The sequence below is a fragment of the Oncorhynchus kisutch genome, linkage group LG12, assembly GCF_002021735.2.
Source record: "Oncorhynchus kisutch isolate 150728-3 linkage group LG12, Okis_V2, whole genome shotgun sequence".
Taxonomy (NCBI): Eukaryota; Metazoa; Chordata; class Actinopteri; order Salmoniformes; family Salmonidae; genus Oncorhynchus; species Oncorhynchus kisutch.
In genome coordinates, this window is record NC_034185.2 from 28,165,838 (window position 1) to 28,188,012 (window position 22,175).

At 43.9% G+C, this 22,175-nt stretch overlaps 1 long non-coding RNA gene across 1 annotated transcript; it reads left to right on the forward strand.

Annotated features, from left to right (window-relative positions):
• The first annotated feature begins 14,994 nt into the window (after positions 1-14,994).
• Positions 14,995-17,254, forward strand: LOC116376517 (uncharacterized). Its single transcript, XR_004211926.1, has 2 exons — positions 14,995-15,501; positions 16,856-17,254. It is a non-coding gene; the product is annotated as an uncharacterized LOC116376517 (long non-coding RNA).
• Positions 17,255-22,175: the final 4,921 nt, after the last annotated feature.

The following is a 22,175-nucleotide window of genomic DNA, read 5'->3' on the forward strand; positions in this document are numbered from 1 at the left end:
CAATGTAAACAAACAGTATATAGCCTCAAAATATGGTTAAAACTCATTTTAATATCATGATGGTCAGACCTTGCTTATGTCTCAGTCACCATAATGACAAACACTAGTTGACATTCTGATTCTCATTTGTGTTTGAACTTTTGTTTAATTGAAATGCTTTGTTTGACAACCAGCAGAAGAGAACCTACTTACCATTTGAGACCTTACTGTTTGACTGGAGATGACAAAAAAGGATCTTGCCACCACCATTCTTCACCGTAGGTATGGTGCCAGGCTTCCTGCACACGTGACGCTTGGCATTCAGGCCAAGGAGTTCAATCTTAGTTTCAGCAGATCAGAGAATCTTGTTTCTCATGGTCTGAGAGTCTTTAGGTACCTTTTGGTAAACTCCAAGCGAGCTGTCGTGTGCCTTTTGCTGAGGAGTGGCTTTCGTCTGTCCACTCTACCATAAAGGCCTGATTGGTGGAGTGCTGCAGAGATGCTTGTACTTCTGGAAGGTTCTCCAATCTCCACAGAGGAACACTGGAGCTCTGTTAGAGTGACCATCGGGTTCTTGGTGACTTCCCTGACCAAGGCCCTTCTCCCCTGATTGCTCAGTTTGGCTGGGCGGCCAGCTCTAGGAAGAGTCTTTGTGGTTCCAAACTTTTTCCATTTAATAATGATGGAGGCCACTGTGTTCTTGGGGACCTTCAATGCTGCAGAAATGTTTTGGTTCCCTTCACCAGATCTGTCCCTCGACACAATCCTGTCTCGGAGCTCTACGGACAATTCCTTTGAACTAATGGCTTGGTTTTTGCTCTGACATGCACTGTCAACTTGGGACCTTATATAGACAAGTGTGTGCCTTTCCAAATCATGTCCAATCAATTGAATTTACCACAGGTGGACTCCAATCAAGTTGTAGAAACATTTCAAGGATGATCAATGGAAACCGAATGTAGTGGAGCTCAATTTTGAGTCTCATAGCAAAAGGTCTGAATACTTAAACATGAACTCCCATCCTGGACCTTCTCCCAAGGCAAATATCTTACAGGACCTTCAATCTCGGTATTTCTCCAGAGGCAACATCTCACAGGACCCTCCGTCCTGGACCTTCTCCCAAGGCAATATCTCACAGGACCCTCCATCCTGAACCTTCTCTCAAGGCAACATCTTCACAGGCCAAATATCCTTCCACCACTCTATCATTTCAAACCCTGAGAATAAATAATGTTTTAATTTCCCCTGGGGTGAGTTGAGGTTACGAGTGACGTAACACATCATAAAACAGAAATATTCCTATAAGAGTAACGCAATAAAATAGATGTATAAAATGAATGTGTGAGCATGTTTTACATGTGCCCATGCCAATTGCCTAGAGCCCATAGGATTCCAGTTGGCATTTAATATGATGGTATAATTGTACACTCCAACCTGTCTTGTTAAGTATATTGCACACCCTATGACTTGAGCAACATCATTTGGAAAGTAAACACCTTCCCCCCTCCCCCCACACACACCTCACCTCTATAATGTATGTCAGTTAATCCCAGATGTGTGTATAGTCTCAAAATGTGAATTGTCCTCCCTATTTAAAAAGGTGAGTGATGTTAACATGTTTATGTATGCTTGTGTTGAGCTGTGGAAAGTTCATCAAGACCAGATATAGACTATTAAATCTAAAAATGCCCCTGTTAGCATTTGCCAGCCGGTCATCAACAGCTCAAGGCTACATCAGAAATCAGACTACTTAAACACTGAAGGAACCAGAGAGATGAGAAGAGGGTCAGCAGCACAACAAATAAGTGTGAGAGTGAGAAGAGGAGCATGACAGGTCCTGTTGATGACTCATCTCATAGACACAGGAAATATAGTGCTGTTATCACTAGCCTCCTAGGGACCAGACCTATCCACCAAAATGAATAAAAACGAATTCAATCTCATTATCAGCCTGGATCCCACCACACGCCCTGTCCAACTCCACTAACCCCACCATACAAGGGTCTAACATCATAAAACCGTCTTGATGAGTTCAATACAACCCTTCATGTAAGATGTACAGTAAGAAGACATCTACCGTGAGTACCCTTGTTTAAGGGGAAACCTACAGTATATGTTTAATTCATAAAACCTTGCTACTTCATTGTCTGAACCCATTCATACTAATTCCATCTTTGTCATGTTTCACCCACAGTAGTACATTCTCCTCACTGTGCTTGCACAATCAACTAGGTCTTCCCTCCATCATCAAAGTAATAATGATTGCTAAAACCATGATTGACTCAACATTCATGTCAAATAACATTACCACTTTGGACATACAGTGAGTGGTGAAATCAAAACATGTGGTGCTATTTCAGATTAACAAAATATTTATCAGTAATCAACACAAAAATGTATGCAAATAACAATGAAATGATTCTTAAAATATACTGACTACCTTGCCAATGTTGGTTCTGTGTTAAATGTCTTTGAAAGTTCTGTGTTAGTGTGTATTGGTACAGTATATGAAACAGCTGGGTTGGTGTGTATTGGTGCAGTATATGACACAGCTGGGTTAGTGCGTATTGGTACAGTATATGAAATAGCTGGGTTGGTGTGTATTGGTAAAGTATATGAAACAGCTGGGTTGGTGTGTGTTGGTACAGTATATGAAATAGCTGGGTTAGTGTGTATTGGTAAAGTATATGAAACAGCTGGGTTGGTGTGTATTGGTACAGTATATGAAACAGCTGGGTTGGTGTGTATTGGTACAGTAATGATCAGAAAGGAAAATAAACTGAATGATTAGTAAATTGTTAAACGGATCAGTGAGTAAATCCATGTGGTTGCTACAATAGACAAGTGCTTACTGATATTATGTAGGATCCTAGTTTTCCCCTTACTGTCCAGGGAAAACACAACTCACTCCAAACTCATATCAATTTATTTACCAGAATAAAGGAGTGGGGAGAGAAATCTCTATTTGTTCACAGGCTTACACTTCCTGACTTACAAAAACAAATGTTAGCAGAAACGGACTTCCTCACACACACACACACACGTACATGCACACACACTGAGAGAGACAAAGTATACGGGTTTAGACATGCTTAACTTCCGTCTGCATTGGGTCAAAATAACCTTTGCTGAAGGACCATATATAATAGTAAATAAATAAAATACATAAAATTGATTCCAAGCATATTGGCTGTATTACAGACTACAAATAGAGGGGAAGTCATCCTTGTAGGAATGAGATTGAGCCATTGAAAACCCAGACATATTGACTGAGATTGAGCCATAGAAAACACAGGCATAGCCTAGGAACATCTGGGGAGAACACACACAACCTCCCATACACACACAGTATTTTTCATTGTGGCCCTTATTGTATCAGTTGTCTTAATAGTGGCATGTGTGTCTAGAGAGAGAGCACAGGGTTATGAGAGAGAGAGACTTTGTTTTGGTAGATTTGATGTGTATGTGTTGTAGAGATGAAAGAGAACAATAGCACAGAGCATGAGTCTGTTGAGTTGGAATAACAACTATGCGGCATCTTGCAAGGAGCTGATACTCTGTGTGTTAGCATTGATTATATGTTGTTTTTGAATTAATCAGAACCACACTGACAACCCACAACTCTTTTTCAGAATTAAACACCCTCAGAGGACATATACAAAGATACGTGATATACACAGAGAGAGAGAGGGAGGGAGGGAGGGAGGGAGTCAGAGACAGCATATACCTTTACCAAAGCCAATGAGACGGATCTTGTTCAAGCATTGCCACAAAACCCCACTGAACAGTCAAAATGTATAATGACCACCCATTTAGTGTGTCCAACTGCACTGAAATATTACTACCTGCTATGTTGTTTTCTGCAGATTATAGTACTATTCAACAGTTCTGGCAGCATTTGTATAAACACAGCCTCTTGTGTGTTAATGTCATGTGTCATCACATATCGTAATAGTTTTATTCTATATCAACTCCAGATGTTTTTGGGATTCCATCTCTACATTCTGTGTGTTTGTAAGTGTGTGTGTGGACCATATTGCCTGTTTACGCATTTGTTATTATGATAATGCTCACTCGTTTGGAGTGTTGTTGTATTTACTGTCCTCAATCTCTCTGGCCTGTAAACCATGAGATACACACCGACCACCATGTCATATGGAGTCTCGATCTCACGCTGAAAGATGCAGTCTGGGATATTAAGCATAACAAATTTGTAACATATTGTACAAATTATATTACCCCCCTTTTTCTCCCCAATTTCGATCTTGTCTCATCGCTGTAGCTTCTTAACATGCTCGGGAGACGACGGTCGAGTCACGAGTCCTCCGAAACATGACCCGCGCTTCTTAACACCCGCCTGCTTAATTAACCCGGAAGCACTGTTCAACTGACGGCCGAGCCTGCAGGCGCCCGGCCCGCCACAAGGAGTCTCTAGAGCGTGAGGAGCCAAGTTAAGCTCCCTCCGGCCAAACCCTCCCCTAATTCAGACAACGCTAGGCCAATTGTGCACGGCTCTATAGGACTCCCGATCACGGAGATTTGTGATAAAGCCTGGGAACGAACCCAGATATGTAGTGACGCCTTTAGCACTGCGCTGCAGTGCCTTAGACCGCTGCACCACTTGGGAGGCCCCACAAATTGGATAATTAGCATATCATACGAATTGCAACAAACAAACAGGACATATGATGTAGTACACAAAAAAACAGGGACCCATTTATAGCTTGTGAGCACCACTTTCAAAACTACTGTCTGAAATTATACAAAAGTTCTGGAACATCACTTTAAGATATGCATCCTTTGAATCAGAGATGGGTTAAATCCGGTTTTCTACCATAATGATTTCACCTATCCAAGTCACTTGAGTTATCACATCAAGTAATTAGTGGTAGAACACAGAAAAGAAGGCAAACTCCTAGATAATACCTACTGTGTGTGTTGCTTAATTACCAGTGTTTACTAGTTCTTTCTCTTCTGACTTTCCTATGCACAAGGTGTAGTGAAGAGGGATTCTCTGTAAGGCCAACACAATCATCAAGTATACCACAGAGAGACAAAGGGGGAGGAAAACAGTGCAGTGGAAAACAGTGTAATCTCAGACAGTGGGAGAGAGTTGGCACTGTTGACCCCACATAATGAAATATCAGGACCTGGGTAAATCATTCAACTCTCTGTTTTCCTCCTTTTCTGCCTCTCCTCCCCGTACTCCTCCTTTTGCTCTCTGTTTATGTGTTCACCAAACTGCAGCATCTCTGCCAATTTGGTAAACACATAAACAACTGGAGATGCAGGATCTCTTTTACATTCTCTCTCTCTGTCCAAACCTGAAGGGAAATGCATAATTTCTTTCTGTAAAAACATTTATGCCAAAATGGAACCTGTAATTTATCCCCCAAATCTGCTTGGAGTTCCTTTAACATGAAGTCATCACACTCCCCTCCACTCTATCGATCATTTAATCCCGGTTTACATTTCCGTTCTCATTTTTATATCCCTTTTTATCAAATGCAGGATGACTGTAAATGTCCAACGTCACTGTCATATTCAGTCTTTAATGATGTGATGTCATGGTTACTCTTTTAGATTACAGTATGTCAATTCATCAGAGAGAGAGAAAAAAAAGTGGCCTTACATAGTACAGTGGTCAGCTAATTCACAAATGACCAACAGATTATTCTTGTGACACTACAGTACCAATCCAGCCCTAACCCATGTCACTGGCCTAAGATCTTTAGAAAATACATTCATGAAGTCCAGTCGCACTGTTGATCACATTCTACAAGTCCAAATAACATGCATTTACCAGGACCAGCTTTGTGACTATTATGCAATTCTGTCATCATTGGGCTGGCATAGAACATATTATATCCATATTTCCCCTCTGTATGAATCTAATTAATATTGAAATAAACGACTTTTCTCTCTATGAACCAGAGGGCTGAAATATTCTCTCTGATGTTCACCAGCTGTTCATTGCACTGATTGGTTTTTCATAGTGCATTGTTATGTGAGAAAGGGGGAACCTGAATCAGGGTTTGTATTACTGGCTGGTGCTTGGTGATATTTAGGGCCTATGTCAGCTGGGTAGGAAATAAGGAGACTCCCCTCAACTGTAGAGGACTGGAGCAGTGAGCGCAAACAGTTTCTTAAGCTCTGGTCTCAGTTTCTGAATGACCTGTGTACCCATCAGTGCTGGGTACACCCATAACAAACCACGGCACCCTGTTCCACCCCATATTAGTTCACGTACAATGAGTAATCCAAACCCTGAATGGTTCTATGCACCCATGGCTCAACACCCTCAACACAGAGTCAATCTGTCTGACTTAATGTTGATAATGCTCTCATTCAATCCTTTGTGTTGTACCACTAACATCCTTTGTGTTGTGTCTGTGAGTTAAGAGGGAACCAAGCCTATCTTCTCTGAACAGGACACTATATGATTATAAACATACAAAATATTTGTAAGACAGCAACTAACACAAAGGCCATGAAATCTCTAAATATTTGTTAGTGTCTTGGAGAATAATAATTCCTCAGTGAAAACAATTCCGTAAACACTAATATTGTGCTCGTAAACTAAAGTCCACACACACATGTACGGGTGTTCATGAGAAATGCTTTAAGACAACATGTGTGTCAGGAATGGGTTCTTAACTTCCCACACCCATTTGAGGTACACTACATGACTAAAAGTATGTGGACACCTGATTGTCGAACATCTCTTTCCAAAGTCATGGGCATTAATATGGATTTGGTCCCTCCATTTGCTGCTACAACAGCATCCACTCTTCTGGGAAGACTTTCCACTAGATATTGGAAGATTGCTTGCGAGGAATTGCTCCTATTCAGCCACTAGTGCATTAGGTCAGGCACTGATGTTTGGAGATTAGGCCTAGCTCACGGTCGGCATTCCAATTCATCCCAAAGATGTTTGATGGGTTGAGGTCAGGGCTCTGTGCAGGCCTGTCAAGTTCTTCCACACCAATCTCGATAAACCATTTCTGTTTGGACTTCGCTTTGTGCATGTGGGTCTTGTCATGCTGAAACAGGAAAGGGCCTTCCCTAAACTGTTGCCATAAAGTTGGAAGGACAGAATCGTCTAGAATATCATTGAATGCTGTAGCATTAAGATTTCCCTTCCTTAGAACTAAGGGTCCTAGTCCGATCTATGAAAAACAGCCCCAGACCATTATTCCTCCTCCAAATAAGTTCCCTGCAGCTAGCGGCTGGAACAAGCTGCAACAAACACTCAAACTGGACAGTTTTATCTCAATCTCTTCATTCAAAGACTCAATCATGGACACTCTTACTGACAGTTGTGGTTGCTTTGTGTGATATATTGTTCTCTCTACCCTCTTGACCTTTGTGCTGTTGACTGTGTCCAATAATGTTTGTACCATGTTTTGTGCTGCTACCATGTTGTGTTGCTACCATGCCGTGTTGTCATGTGTTGCTGCCTTGCTATGTAGTTGTCTTAGGTCTCTCTTTATGTAGTGTTGTGTTGTGATGTGTGTTTTGTCCTAAATTTATATTATTTTTATTATTTTTTCATCCCAGGCTCCCGTCCACACAGGGAAAAGCCTTTTGCCTTTTGGTAGGCCTTCATTGTAAATAAAAATTTGTTCTTAACTGACTTGCCTTGTAAATAAAGGTTAAATAAAAAATATAAATACATTTACTCGGCCATGGAAACCCATTTCATTAATGTCCCAACAAACAGTTATTGTGCTGACGTTGCTTTCAGAGGCAGTTTGGAACTCGGTAGTGAGTGTTGCAACTGAGGACAAAAGCTATGCGCTTCAGCACTTGGCGGTCCCATTCTGTGAGCTAGTGTGGTCTACCACTTTGCGGTTGAGCCGTTGTTGCTCCTAGAAGTTTCCACTTAACAGCACTTACAGTTGACCAGAGCAGCTCTAGCAGGGCAGAAATTTGACAAACTGATTTGTTGGAAAGTTGGAATTTTATGATGGTGCCACGTTGAAAGTCACTGAGCTCTTCAGGAAGGCCATTCTACTGCCAATGTTTGTCTATGTAGATTGCATGGCTGTGTGCTCAATTTTATACATCTGTCAGCAACGGGTGTAGCTGAAATAGCCAAATCCACTCATTTGAAGGGGTGTCCATATACTTAAAATAAAATATATATATATGGTGTATTTGCTTTAATTCGTTAGTTTGTTATTTCACACTGGAGCTTCCAATAAAATAGAGAAAACAAAGTAAAAGAATAAGAGCAAAGTTAGCAAAGGAGAGAGAGAGACACAGAGGGAAGAGAGAAAAGTAGAAGTTTTGGATGATCTTGGACTGTTGGATCTGATCGATGGGATAATAACTCAGAGCGCTGATCATTTGATTGCATTGTCTTCTATTTTACCAAGCACCTTTTTTCCTCTAGTTGTTCACCTTATTCTCCTCCGAATCTCCTCTTCCACCTACTTTAGGCTCTCCTCTCCACCTCGTCATACTCCCACATCCTGTTACTTTTCCTTCTCCTTCTTCTCCCATCCTATCCTTCTCTTCTTCTCCCCCTTCCTCCACAAGACTAGACCTGGCTTAAGGCAGATGTGGATAACCCTAGCCAAGCGAAGAAAGGTGAAATGACCACAACCCAGAGAGCGCTCTCTCTCTCTTTTCCCCCTCTCCTTTGTCTTCTACACACTCATCAGTAGACAAGCATCTCCCTAAATCACACTGAACACATAAACCAAGCAAGCAGAAAGCAGAGGGAGAAAGGGACCTAGTCTAGACCTTCCACACTAATATAACATTTTAAATAAGGGAGTTTACATACATTAGAACAGTGTTTCCCAACTCCAGTCCTCGAGGCGACAAAACAAATGTGTCCTGTTGGGGGTACTTGTGACCTGGAGTTGGGAAACACTGCATTAGAATAGCCATACTACCACTGACTGAACATCCATACCGGGGGTGGCAGTGGACTTATCTCTGGAGAGCAGGGAGGGGAGAGAGACATAGCTGAGACTCAGCTGTGTGGGTTTGTGTACTTTTGTGTCAACTGAACATGCCTGCAGACAGGGAGTGTATTCCTCCTCCTCCTCTCTGGCAGTCTACTCTCCTGAACATGGGAGACCTGTTAACAGGTTACAGATGTGTGCTGCTTGGAGCAGGTCTGACTGCAGCCAACACAGAGCACTGTCAGTGAGCACTGTGGAAAATATCAGCTTTCACTCAGTTTAAGGAACACATGGAAATGTCAAGATAAACCCACACACTTGTATACACAGGGATATAGACTACTATTCATATTACATGCTCTGTCAAGGACAATCACATTCATACATACATTCACATGCCTACAGACATGAAACCCACATGCACGCACACACATGCACGCACACACACATCTGACCCCTTACACACAAACCGAGATATGCATACACACAATCACCTCAAACACACACAGTCACACACAAACTTTGGCACTGGATTCAAAGTAAACACTTTCACCTTTGCATCACTGTGGTTATAAATCAATCTACGAAAATAAAGCCTTAACTCTCCCCCGACATATTCAACCAATATAACTCATCAATCATAAAGTAACACCCTAAAGCAATAGGGTGCGATGGTTACTCAGGGAATGTCACAGGATAGGCAAGCCCTTTGCCATGACAACCACCTTGCTGGTGCATGGAAGAGTAGCTGCTGCATGTGTAGAAGTTTTTTATTTGAATTTTATTTTTTCACCTTTATTTAACCAGGTAGGCAAGTTGAGAACAAGTTCTCATTTACAATTGCGACCTGGCCAAGATAAAGCAAAGCAGTTCGACAGATACAACGACAGAGTTACACATGGAGTAAAACAAACATACAGTCAATAATACAGTATAAACAAGTCTATATACGATGTGAGCAAATGAGTCGAGAAGGGAGGTAAAGGCAAAAAAGGCCATGGTGGCAAAGTAAATACAATATAGCAAGTGAAACACTGGAATGGTAGTTTTGCAATGGAAGTGCAAAGTAGAAATAAAAATAATGGGGTGCAAAGGAGCAAAATAAATAAATAAATGAAATACAGTTGGGAAAGAGGTAGTTGTTTGGGCTAAATTATAGGTGGGCTATGTGCAGTAATCTGTGAGCTGCTCTGACAGTTGGTGCTTAAAGCTAGTGAGGGAGATAAGTGTTTCCAGTTTCAGAGATTTTTGTAGTTCGTTCCAGTCATTGGCAGCAGAGACCTGGAAGGAGAGGCGGCCAAAGAAATAATTGGTTTTGTGGGTGACTAGAGAGATATACCTGCTGGAGCGTGTGCTACAGGTGGGAGATGTTATGGTGACCAGCGAGCTGAGATAAGGGAGGACTTTACCTAGCAGGGTCTTGTAGATGACATGGAGCCAGTGGGTCTGGCGATGAGTATGAAGCGAGGGCCAGCCAACGAGAGCGTACAGGTCGCAATGGTGGGTAGTATATGGGGCTTTGGTGACAAAACGGATTGCACTGTGATAGACTGCATCCAATTTGTTGAGTAGGGTATTGGAGGCTATTTTGTAAATGACATCGCCAAAGTCGAGGATTGGTAGGATGGTCAGTTTTACAAGGGTATGTTTGGCAGCATGAGTGAAGGATGCTTTGTTGCGAAATCTAGAATTGGCTTCCTATTTAACTTTGGATTGGAGATGTTTGATATGGGTCTGGAAGGAGAGTTTACAGTCTAACCAGACACCTAAGTATTTGTAGTTGTCCACATATTCTAAGTCAGAGCCGTCCAGAGTAGTGATGTTGGACAGGCGGGTAGGTGCAGGTAGCGATCGGTTGAAGAGCATGCATTTAGTTTTACTTGTATTTAAGAGCAATTGGAGGCCACGTAAGGAGAGTTGTATGGCATTGAAGCTTGCCTGGAGGGTTGTTAACACTGTCCAAAGAAGGGCCAGAAGTATACAGAATGGTGTTGTCTGCGTAGAGGTGGATCAGAGACTCACCAGCAGCAAGAGCGACCTCATTGATGTATACAGAGAAGGGAGTCGGTCCAAGAATTGAACCCTGTGGCACCCCCATGGAGACTGCCAGAGGTCCGGACAGCAGACCCTCCGATTTGACACACTGAACTCTATCAGAGAAGTAGTTGGTGAACCAGGCGAGGCAATCATTTGAGAAACCAAGGCTGTCGAGTCTGCCGATGAGGATGTGGTGATTGACAGAGTCGAAAGCCTTGGCCAGATCAATGAATACGGCTGCACAGTAATGTTTCTTATCGATGGCGGTTAAGATATCGTTTAGGACCTTGAGCGTGGCTGAGGTGCACCCATGACCAGCTCTGAAACCAGATTGCATAGCAGAGAAGGAAATGGTCGGTAATCTGTTTGTTGACTTGGCTTTCGAAGACCTTAGAAAGGCATGGTAGGATAGATATAGGTCTGTAGCAGTTTGGGTCAAGAGTGTCCCCCCCTTTGAAGAGGGGGATGACCGCAGCTGCTTTCCAATATTTGGGAATCTCAGACGACACGAAAGAGAGGTTGAACAGGCTAGTAATAGGGGTGGCAACAATTTCGGCAGATCATTTTAGAAAGAAAGGGTCCAGATTGTCTAGCCCGGCTGATTTGTAAGGGTCCAGATTTTGCAGCTCTTTCAGAACATTAGCTGAACGGATTTGAGAGAAGGAGAAATGGGGAAGGCTTGGGCGAGTTGCTGTTGGGGGTGCAGTGCTGTTGACCGGGGTAGGAGTAGCCAGGTGGAAAGCATGGCCAGCCGTAGAAAAATGCTTATTGAAATTCTCAATTATGGTGGATTTATCAGTGGTGACAGTGTTTCCTATCTTCAGTGCAGTGGGCAGCTGGGAGGAGGTGTTCTTATTCTCCATGGACTTTACAGTGTCCCAGAACTTTTTTGAGTTAGTGTTGCAGGAAGCAAATTTCTGCTTGAAAAAGCTAGCCTTGGCTTTTCTAACTGCCTGTGTATAATGGTTTCTAGCTTCCCTGAACAGCTGCATATCACGGGGGCTGTTCGATGCTAATGCAGAACGCCATAGGATGTTTTTGTGTTGGTTAAGGGCAGTCAGGTCTGGGGAGAACCAAGGGCTATATCTGTTCCTTGTTCTACATTTCTTGAATGGGGCATGTTTATTTAAGATGGTTAGGAAGGCATTTAAAAAAATATCCAGGCATCCTCTACTGATGGGATGAGATCGATATCCTTCCAGGATACCCCGGCCAGGTCGATTAGAAAGGCCTGCTCGCTGAAGTGTTTCAGGGAGCGTTTTACAGTGATGAGTGGAGGTCGTTTGACCGCTGACCCATTACGGATGCAGGCAATGAGGCAGTGATCGCTGAGATCTTGGTTGAAGACCGCAGAGGTGTATTTAGAGGGCAAGTTGGTTAGGATGATATCTATGAGGGTGCCCGTGTTTAAGGCTTTGGGGAGGTACCTGGTAGGTTCATTGATAATTTGTGTGAGATTGAGGGCAACAAGTTCAGATTGTAGGATGGCTGGGGTGTTAAGCATGTTCCAGTTTAGGTCGCCTAGCAGCACGAGCTCTGAAGATAGATGGGGGGCAATCAGTTCACATATGGTGTCCAGAGCACAGCTGGGGGCAGAGGGTGGTCTATAGCAGGCGGCAACGGTGAGAGACTTGTTTTTAGAGAGGTGGATTTTTAAAAGTAGAAGTTCAAATTGTTTGGGTACAGACCTGGATAGTAGGACAGAACTCTGCAGGCTATCTTTGCAGTAGATTGCAACACCGCCCCCTTTGGCAGTTCTATCTTGTCTGAAAATGTTGTAGTTTGGAATTAAAATTTCAGAATTTTTGGTGGTCTTCCTAAGCCAGGATTCAGACACAGCTAGAACATCCGGGTTGGCAGAGTGTGCTAAAGCAGTGAATAGAACAAACTTAGGGAGGAGTCTTCTAATGTTAACATGCATGAAACCAAGGCTATTACGGTTACAGAAGTCGTCAAAAGAGAGCGCCTGGGGAATAGGAGTGGAGCTAGGCACTGCAGGTCCTGGATTCACCTCTACATCGCCAGAGGAACATAGGAGGAGTAGAATAAGGGTGCGGCTAAAAGCAATAAGAATTGGTCGTCTAGAACGTCTGAAACAGAGAGTAAAAGGAGGTTTCTGGGGGCGATAAAATAGCATCAAGGTATAATGTACAGACAAAGGTATGGTAGGATGTGAATACAGTGGAGGTAAACCTAGGTATTGAGTGATGAAGAGAGAGATATTGTCTCTAGAAACATAATTGAAACCAGGAGATGTCATTGCATGTTTGGGTGGTGGAACTAATAGGTTGGATAAGGTATAGTGAGCAGGACTAGAGGCTCTACAGTTAAATAAGTCAATAAACACTAACCAGAACAGCAATGGACAAGGCATATTGACATTAAGGAGAGGCATGCTTAGTCGAGTGATCAAAAGGGTCCGGTGAGTGGAGAGGTTGGTTGGGGGTCATGGCGATTTAGACAGCTAGCCAGGCCATCGGTAGCAAGCTAGCATAGGATGGAGGTCTGTTATTAGCCACCTCTTGCGTTCCGTCAGTAGATTAGTGGGGTTCCGTGTGGTAGAGGGGATTAAATCCAAATCACACAACAACAACAAAAATAAAAACAACAGATATAGTTATAGAGGCCCAAGAAAAAAACATAATAATAATAAAAATAAATAAATAAATTGTCCAATTTGTCTATTCAGATAGCAGCCAATAAGACAGCTAACGGTCAGCAGGCCGCAGATGGGCGTTCAGGTAACGTCGCGACGGAGGAGCCAGCCGGATAACTCCTTCGGGTAGATGACGTCGGCAGTCCAGTTGTGAAGGCCCGGTGGGGCTCCGCGTAGGCAGTAAAACGGGTCCGGATAGGTGACTGCAGCCCAGGAGTGATTGATGGAACTCAGGAGTGATTGACGGAGCTGGCTAGCTCCGGAATAATTTATGTTTGCTCCGGAATCGACGAAAGCTGATAGTCACACGGATAGCAGCTAGCTAGCTGTGAGATCCAGGTATGAATGTCCAGAGTTAGCGGTTGAAATCCAGGGACATGGAGAGAAAAATTGGTCCGGTATGTTCCGTTCCGAGCCGCGCTGTGCTGCGCCGTACAAAACTGGCGATAGATTTTAGAGCTAAAGGATAGCTGATGACCACAAACCGTGGTTAGCTGAATACTAACGATTTGCCAGTAAAGAAGCTAACTAGCTTCTGATTAGCTTCTGGGCTAGCTTCTGGCTAGCTTCTTGGAGTTTCTGGCTAGCTTCTTGGAGGATTACAGATTTGAGGTAAATAATACTTTTTTATAAATATAAATTGGTGAGGCGGGTTGCAGGAGAGTGTTTTGAAGATGAGTTGATGGAAAATTAAAAAAATGAATGTGAAAAAAGTTGTAAATATATATATATATATACGGGACACGACAAGACGAGGACAAAAGACGTCTGAATTGCTATGCCATCTTGGAATAAATTAAGTTAATGGGGATCTTAAAAACGAAACGAAACCATACTATCACTCATTTCCAGCCTTGACCTTGTACATACTAGAGCACTTCAAGTCATTTCTCCATATTCTACATCATTTCAATGATTGAAAAACGGTGATATTCTCTCTGTAGATGGAGGACTGTGGCTGACTATATGCACATCTTAATGGCTGTGTTAATTTTGTGGGAGTTTAAGTGGATCCTTTGGAGTTTGGTCATTAATTGGAGTCTAGTCATTTGTGTTTGGTCCAGAACATCCCGCTGACCACACCACTCTCCCTTGAGGCAAATAAAACAGCAAATTGTTAAGCCAAGTTTCCTACATTTACCATGTTGCGCTCTATACAGCAACAATGCATGCTAGAAATCGTTAAAGGGAAATGTCACCGCTGCTCTATTACACTGTGTATGTCCATTAATATGTTATTAACGTATTATATGTCATAGAAATCGAGAATTTCCTCACTACACGCAAATATAAGCGTTTCTGCATCTCATTGGTAGAAAGGTGTAAACTACATTTCCTGGTTGTAAGCAAACAACAATATCCAGAATTCCTAGCGATTTCATTGGAGGTGGATCCAGTTGAACACTCCCGTGGAGAAATATCAAAATGTCTGTGTTTGTAGCCAGCACTTTCAGCCGGAGGATTTCGATATGGACCTGAAGTCTCAGCTGATGAGGTTGCCGGGATATCGAATGTTTTAAAGTGATGCTATTCCATTGAATTTCCCCTTCACTTCAAAGAGGAAAGGTACCCGATCAGCCAACATCAGCACAGCAGAAAATAAGTCGAGCTGAGATAGCGTAGCTAACTAGCCAACTGCGTTTGTTTATCTAAACCAAAATCTAATTAGCTAGCTTTCATAATACGCTGGCTAGACCATCCGAAGTAATGTAATTATCTAACTGCTATCTGGCAAAGTGATTTGTAATTTTGCAAGCTAACATTAGCTACATTATGTTAGCTACTGCCCACCGGATCGTAGATAGCTAGCTAACTAATTGACTAACTAACAGTACCGTAGAGGCTAACGTGACTATGTGTTCGATCCCATCAATATCTGCAGCGGCATCAAGCTCAGCACCAGGAACTAGTGTAAGTTACCTTTGCTAAACCTTTCAATGATAACATGATGAGTAAATAATTATACTGTAGCTAGGCTTATACATGGTCCGTGTCTTGTTGGTGTGTTTACAATCAGGCTACAACTTCTACTGTCGTTTTCTCTGTGTAGTGGAGGCTTAACTGATTGTTCAAACAAGGCTTGAAGTCTACATTGGAGAACATTAGGAATGAGTAAAGAGGGGATGGTGTGTGTGTGAAGGTTATTCTATTGATGTGAGGGGGGTGGGTGGATATAATACCTTGTTTTCGTGTGTATTGATGCGGGACACATTTGTAAAATGTTGGCTAATCACTAATACTGAGTGTCCTACATATGCTTTGGCATGGGGGAGAGAGGCTGTTAGTGTACTCTTCCAACATATGTACTGTATTGTTGGCAGTGCTTGTCTACTCAACAGCACAACTGTAGGCACTCCTATACAACAATACACAACTGGACTGTCTACAAGTCAAGCCCCCATCAACCGTTTCACATCTTTGTTAACAGTCCATCTCAATGCCCCATTATTGACTCTGAGTGTAACAGAACACATACTGTACCCGTCTACTGTATCCTTTTTTTGGTTCAAGTGTTATTGGTCGTATGTACGGGATACACATGGTATACATCATCCAACAAAATGTTTACTTGCGGGTTCCTTAATGCAACAACAATGAGATATTGTAAAAAATATATATAAAAAATAAATAAGAATACAACCATAAAGTAAATGGCAGTAGAATAATAAAAAGTTTTACCATAAGTATTATACAGGAAGGCACAGTGTATAGTACAATATTTACATGTGTATTGGAGAAGGGGGGTGTGTGAGGGACAAGGGTATAAATTGAGCAGTATAATAAGAGTTTGGTAGCAGTAGTTGTGATGTGTGCTTAGGTGCAGAGAATCAAAGCAGGTGGTCAGTCAAGTTCAAGTGTTCAGCAGTCTTGTAGATACCAACAGGCTCAGAGAATTTCTATTAGACCTCATTCTCCGATACCATCTGCCTGACGGTAAGGGAGAGAACAGCTTGTGTCTGGTGTGTGTGGGGTCCTTGATAATGCTGCGAGACTTCCTCAAGCACCGTTTTGAGTAGATGTCCTGGATGGGTGGAAGCATGGTCCCAGTGATGTATTGGGCCGTCTTCACCATCCGCTGGAGGGTTTTGTGGTCGTGGACGGAGCAATTCCCGTACCAGGCCGTGATGTAACCGGTGCTCTCGATGGTGCAGCGGTAGTATTTAGAGAGGACCCGGGGCGGCATGCCAAATTTCTTCTGCCATTTACATATTAACATGGTTTCTTGTATGGTTACACATCCTCATCAGTATTCATGTCTTTCCAGGAGACTTGCAGTACAAACACATCTTCTGTAAGAGGTCGACGCAGTGGGTGATGAAGAAAGTGTATGAGCCCAGAACCCACCACTTCAGGGAGAGTCTTGTCCACCTGTCTGTGGAGTGCAAAACAACTTAGAATGTTGTCTACAAGGAGCCAGAGACACAGCTCCCCAAACCCAACATCCCTGCCAACATCGCCACAGCGTCAAAGTCTGCAACACCAGCTTCCATTACCCAACAAGACGAGGTTCACCAGTTGAAGAACACTCTGGAACCTGCCTGGAGCATTCAGCCAACACAACATCCATATTCAGTTAGACTGATGTTGTAGTATAATATAGAATGCCTAGTATGCTCAACTGCATTGTGGTATAGATATTGCTAGCTCTTGTACATTAACTCAGGAAAAAAAAGAAACATCCCTTTTTCAGGACCCTGTCTTTCAAAGAATTTTTAAAAATCAAAAGAACTTCACAGATCTTCATTGTAAAGGGTTTAAACACTGTTTTGCATGTTTGTGCAATGAACCATGATCAATTAATGAACATGCACCTGTGGAATGGTCGCTAAGACACTAACAGGTGGTAGGCAATTAAGGTCTTAGTTATGAAAACTTAGGACACTAACGAGGCCTTTCTACTGACTCTGAAAAACACCAAAAGAAAGATGCCCAGGGTCCCTTCTCATCTGCGTGAACGTGCCTTAGGCATGCTGCAAGGAGGCATGAGGACTGCAGATGTGGCCAGGGCAATAAATTGCAATGTCCGTAATGTGAGACGCCTAAGACAGCGCTACAGGGAGACAGGACAGACAGCTGATCGTCCTCGCAGTGGCAGACCACGTGTAACAACACCTGCAGAGGATCGGTACATCCAGACATCACACCAGCAGGACAGGTACAGGATGGCAACAACAACTGCCCGAGTTATACCAGGAACGCACAATCCCTCCATCAGTGCTCAGACTGTCCGCAATAGACTGAGAGAGGCTGGACTGAAGGCTTGTAGGCCTGTTGTAAGGCAGGTCCTCACCAGACGTCACCGGCAACAACGTCGCCTATGGGCACAAACCCACCGTCGCTGGACCAGACAGGACTGGCAAAAAGTGCTCTTCACTGACGAGTCGTGTTTTTGTCTCACCAGGGGTGATGGTGGGATTCCCATCTATCATCAAAGGATTGAGCCTTACGCCAAGGCCTGTACTCTGGAGCGGGATCGATTTGAAGGTGGAGGGTCCGTCATGGTCTGGGGCGGTGTGTCACAGCATCATCGGACTGAGCTTGTTGTCATTGCACGCAATCTCAACGCTGTGCGTTACAGGGAAGACATCCTCCTCCCACATGTGGTACCCTTCCTGCAGGCTCATCCTGACATGACCCTCCAGCATGACAATACTACCAGCCATACTGCTCGTTCTGTGCGTGATTTCCTGGAAGACCGGAATGTCAGTGTTCTGCCATGGCCAGAGAAGAGCCCGGATCTCAATCCCATTGAGCACGTCTGGGACCTGTTGGATCGGAGGGTGAGGGCTAGGGCCATTCCCCCCAGAAATGTCCAGGAACTTGCAGGTGCCTTGGTGGAAGAGTGGGGTAACATCTCACAGCAAGAATTGGCAAATCTGGTGCAGTCCATGAGGAGGGGATGCACTGCAGTACTTAATGCAGCTGGTGGCCACACCAAATACTGACTGACTTTTGATTTTGACCCCCCCTTTGTTCAGGGAAACATTATTCCATTTCTGAGACATAAACTTGTTCAGTTTATGTCTCAGTTGTTGAATCTTGTTATGTTTATATAAATATTTACACATGTGAAGTTTGCTGGAACTAAACGCAGTTGACAGTGAGAGGACTATGCATAAACAGCATCACCTCTGAGGTTGCGAACATGAGAGTATGCCCCAAACAATGTGCAGTCACATCCAGTCATTAAAAACCTTGGTCATAGAGGGGCTCGAAGATGAGGGATAAGACTGTTACCTCGCTCAGTTAGAGTGGAGGGTGTCAGGTCTAGGAGAGGGGAAAGCTTAAGGCATTACTCGAGAGGGTGTGTCGGGTACTTCCACCCTATATGGTGTGTAACCACCGTAAAGAGATGGGGTTCTCCAAAATCCTCAGGGTTGTTGCTTTCAAACAGTGTCTTTTGTGTCAGTCTGGATCGATGCAGAGGGCGAGCTCTCAGGAACAGGTTTGAAGTGCTAGTATGTGCGTGTCATGCACACCCCAGGGCGTAATAACGTCACCGGGTGGCACAGGGCAGAGAGTGTCCCCCGTTGCTGAGATATCCTCATAATGCATATGGGCATAATATTTATTTCAAAACATGCCTGATCCCCTTGGACTGTGTCCCTAGCATATTGCAATGGGTATGGCTATACCGTGTCACTGAGCAGGGATTTTGCATGAGAGTGGCCAACGGAATTAAATAAGGCACCCGTAGGTGTAGCTGAAAGGAAGAAGGAAACATGCTGGTAACCCAGATGTCCTAATCCCATGTGTCTGGTCTGTCTTAGTCCTACCCTGGAGGAAAGGGCTGACTAGCAAAAATGTCCTCAGTAGCTTACAAGTGCCCGACTGTGTGAACCAAGTGCAGGTAAGAATGGGACAAGGGAAAAATGCCAGAGTGTTGTAGACCTGAGATGGCTGTTTGTGGCTTCCCAGCAAACTATGAACAATGGAATTCTGTATTGACTGTTTTCTATTTTTCAATTGACAGAGCTAAATGGTCATAAGATTTCCCCCAAGATATCTGAAGTGAACCCGAGAAACCTATTTTCCAGTTTATTATATGAAAACAGGAATTGTGTCAGCTCTCTTCCCTGCCTTACCCACCTAGAGTGGGAGCCCTGGTTATGACAAATGTCATCCAAATCTGTCATCCAGCTCCATAAGTCACAAGACCAGAGGGAGAGCGGACATGTTGAGTTTCGCCCTGGCTCAAAACCTGAGGTGCCAAGGGGATAGCTGGAGAGGGGATGGCACTTTGGGTTAAGAGTGCACATGTGAGCGAAGACCTGAAAAAGCACTGCTACACAGGAAATATTACCCCCCCCCCCCCAATGCAGATGTGCCTCCCCATTGTTGTGTCAGGCCGAGAGGGGGAGGGATAACTTCAGCCACAGCAAAGGACTGTTTAACTACAGGTTTGCTTCTTAGCAGGTGCTATCTGGAACCAAAAATTGTTCTTTGGCTGTCCCCATAGGAGAACCCTTTGAAGAAGCCCTTTTGGTTTTAGGTAGAACCCTTTTGGGTTCCATGTAGAATTCTTTCCACAGAGGGTTCCAAAAAGGGTTCTACCTGGATCCAAAAAGGGTTCTCCTATTGGGGACAGCCGCAGAACCTTTTTTTCTAAGAGTGTAGTCTGCTGAGTCGCCTGGGGTCTTGGGCCCCCAGAGTCAGCTTGTTGCCCCCTCCCTGCTAGGGCGAGTTGCAGTGACCAACGATCTTCGACTTCTTCCTTACACATCACACTTCTGCCTCATGGTGGCGAGAGCAGGGCTGAACAACTCTGGGTGTCACAGGGAAATCCAGGAGCTCCACTTTCTCTTTGGCTAAGCTTGTCCAGCTTAACAAACAAAGTGCCCTTTCATCCATCACCGCCAGGCTCATGGTGCAACCACAGACGGATGGCATTATGGGAGGCCTGGAGGTTTAGATCCGTAATCATACAGATCTCATCCCAACCATCCTGATTCAGGGTCCAGTTGATTCAGTTGCTTCCCCAGATCCTCCAGTAGCTATGCCTGGTAAGCCAACACGTTTGGTGCTCTGATTTGATAAAGCCAAGGCTTTGTACGTCTTATGAAAAATGGAGGCAGAAAAGCGCTTTGTCTTTCCAGGGAGAGAAGTGCCAGTAGTGCTAGCAGCACTGCATGTGGGGTGGAGGTGGTCCGCCAGTGACGGCTCCACCATGAGAGGGTTGCAGCACCCAGATTCTACCATATTGTGCTTGTTCACCCTCCATGTCAGTCACAAAGCCGACGAGACCCACGATATTAATCCCGTTGTTGTCTTCGTCATCCCCTAGCTCGACTTCCCCTGACACTATGTTGTCAGTGAGCGAGAGTAGGGAATCAACTGGGCTTGGCTGTGGGGAGTTGAGCCTCGGCCGGTGGCTGAGAAGAGGGGGAGGGGGTAGTAATAGCGGAGAGTTTTCGCCTCCTTTTCAAACCTGCTCTAGAGAGCAATTTACAATGCTTACACTACTCTGGGTTATTGACTGCTTCCTGAGCATGTTCTCTTCCCAGACAATTGATGCACAGAGTGTGAAAATCCTTCCCCGCAACCGTGGTGCCGCAATCACAACAACGTGGTGGTTTGGGCGCGAGGCTCATCTAGGGATGTGGCAGCAGTGGCCATGGTGGAGAATAGAGCTATGATGAAAACTGAATAAAAATCTAAACGCAACATACAACCATTTCAAAGATTTTACTGAGTTAGTTTATATGAGGAAATCTGTCAATTGAAATAAATAAGGCTATAATCTTGGCACAGCCATGCATGGGCCTGGAAGGAAATATGCCCACCCACTTGGGAGGCAGGCTCACCCACTGGGGAACCAGGCCAGCCAATCAGAATGAGTTTTTCCCCACAAAAGGGCTTTATTACAGATCAAAATACTGCTCAGTTTCAACAGCTGTCCAGTTGGCTGGTCTCAGGCGATCCCGTAGTTGAAGAAGCCGGGTGTGGAGGTCCTAGTTTGGCGTGGTAACACGTGGACTGCGGTTGTGAGGCTGGTTGGACGTACTGCCAAATTCTCTAAAATGTCGTTGAGATGGCTTATGGTAGAGAAATGAACATTCATTTCTCTGGCAACAGCTTTGGTGGACATTCCTGCAGTCTCATGCCAATTGCACACTTCCTCAACTTGATATGTGTCATTGTGTTTTGTTGACAACTGCACATTTGAGGGGCCTTTTATTGACACCAGCACAAGGTGCACCTGTGTGATGATCATGCTGTTTAATCAGCTTCTTGATATGCCACACCTGTCAGGATTATCTTGGCAAAGAAGAAATAATGACTAACAGGGATGTAAACAAATTTGTGCACAACATTTGAGAGAAATACAGTTTTTGTGCGTATGGAACATTTCTGGGATCTTTTATTTCAGATCATGAAACATGGGACCAACACTTTACATGTTGCATTTGTTTTTATACTGAACAAAAATATGTCAACTTTAGTTAGGCATAAGCTAACTAGTAGAATCCTTACAGCTAAAGCTAGCTACAACCGTGAAGATAGTGACACGTTAGCAAGCTATCAGCTACCCTTGCTAAGGCGCACCGTAGCTAGCATCGTGTTGGTCGAAGGCTTGTGCTAAC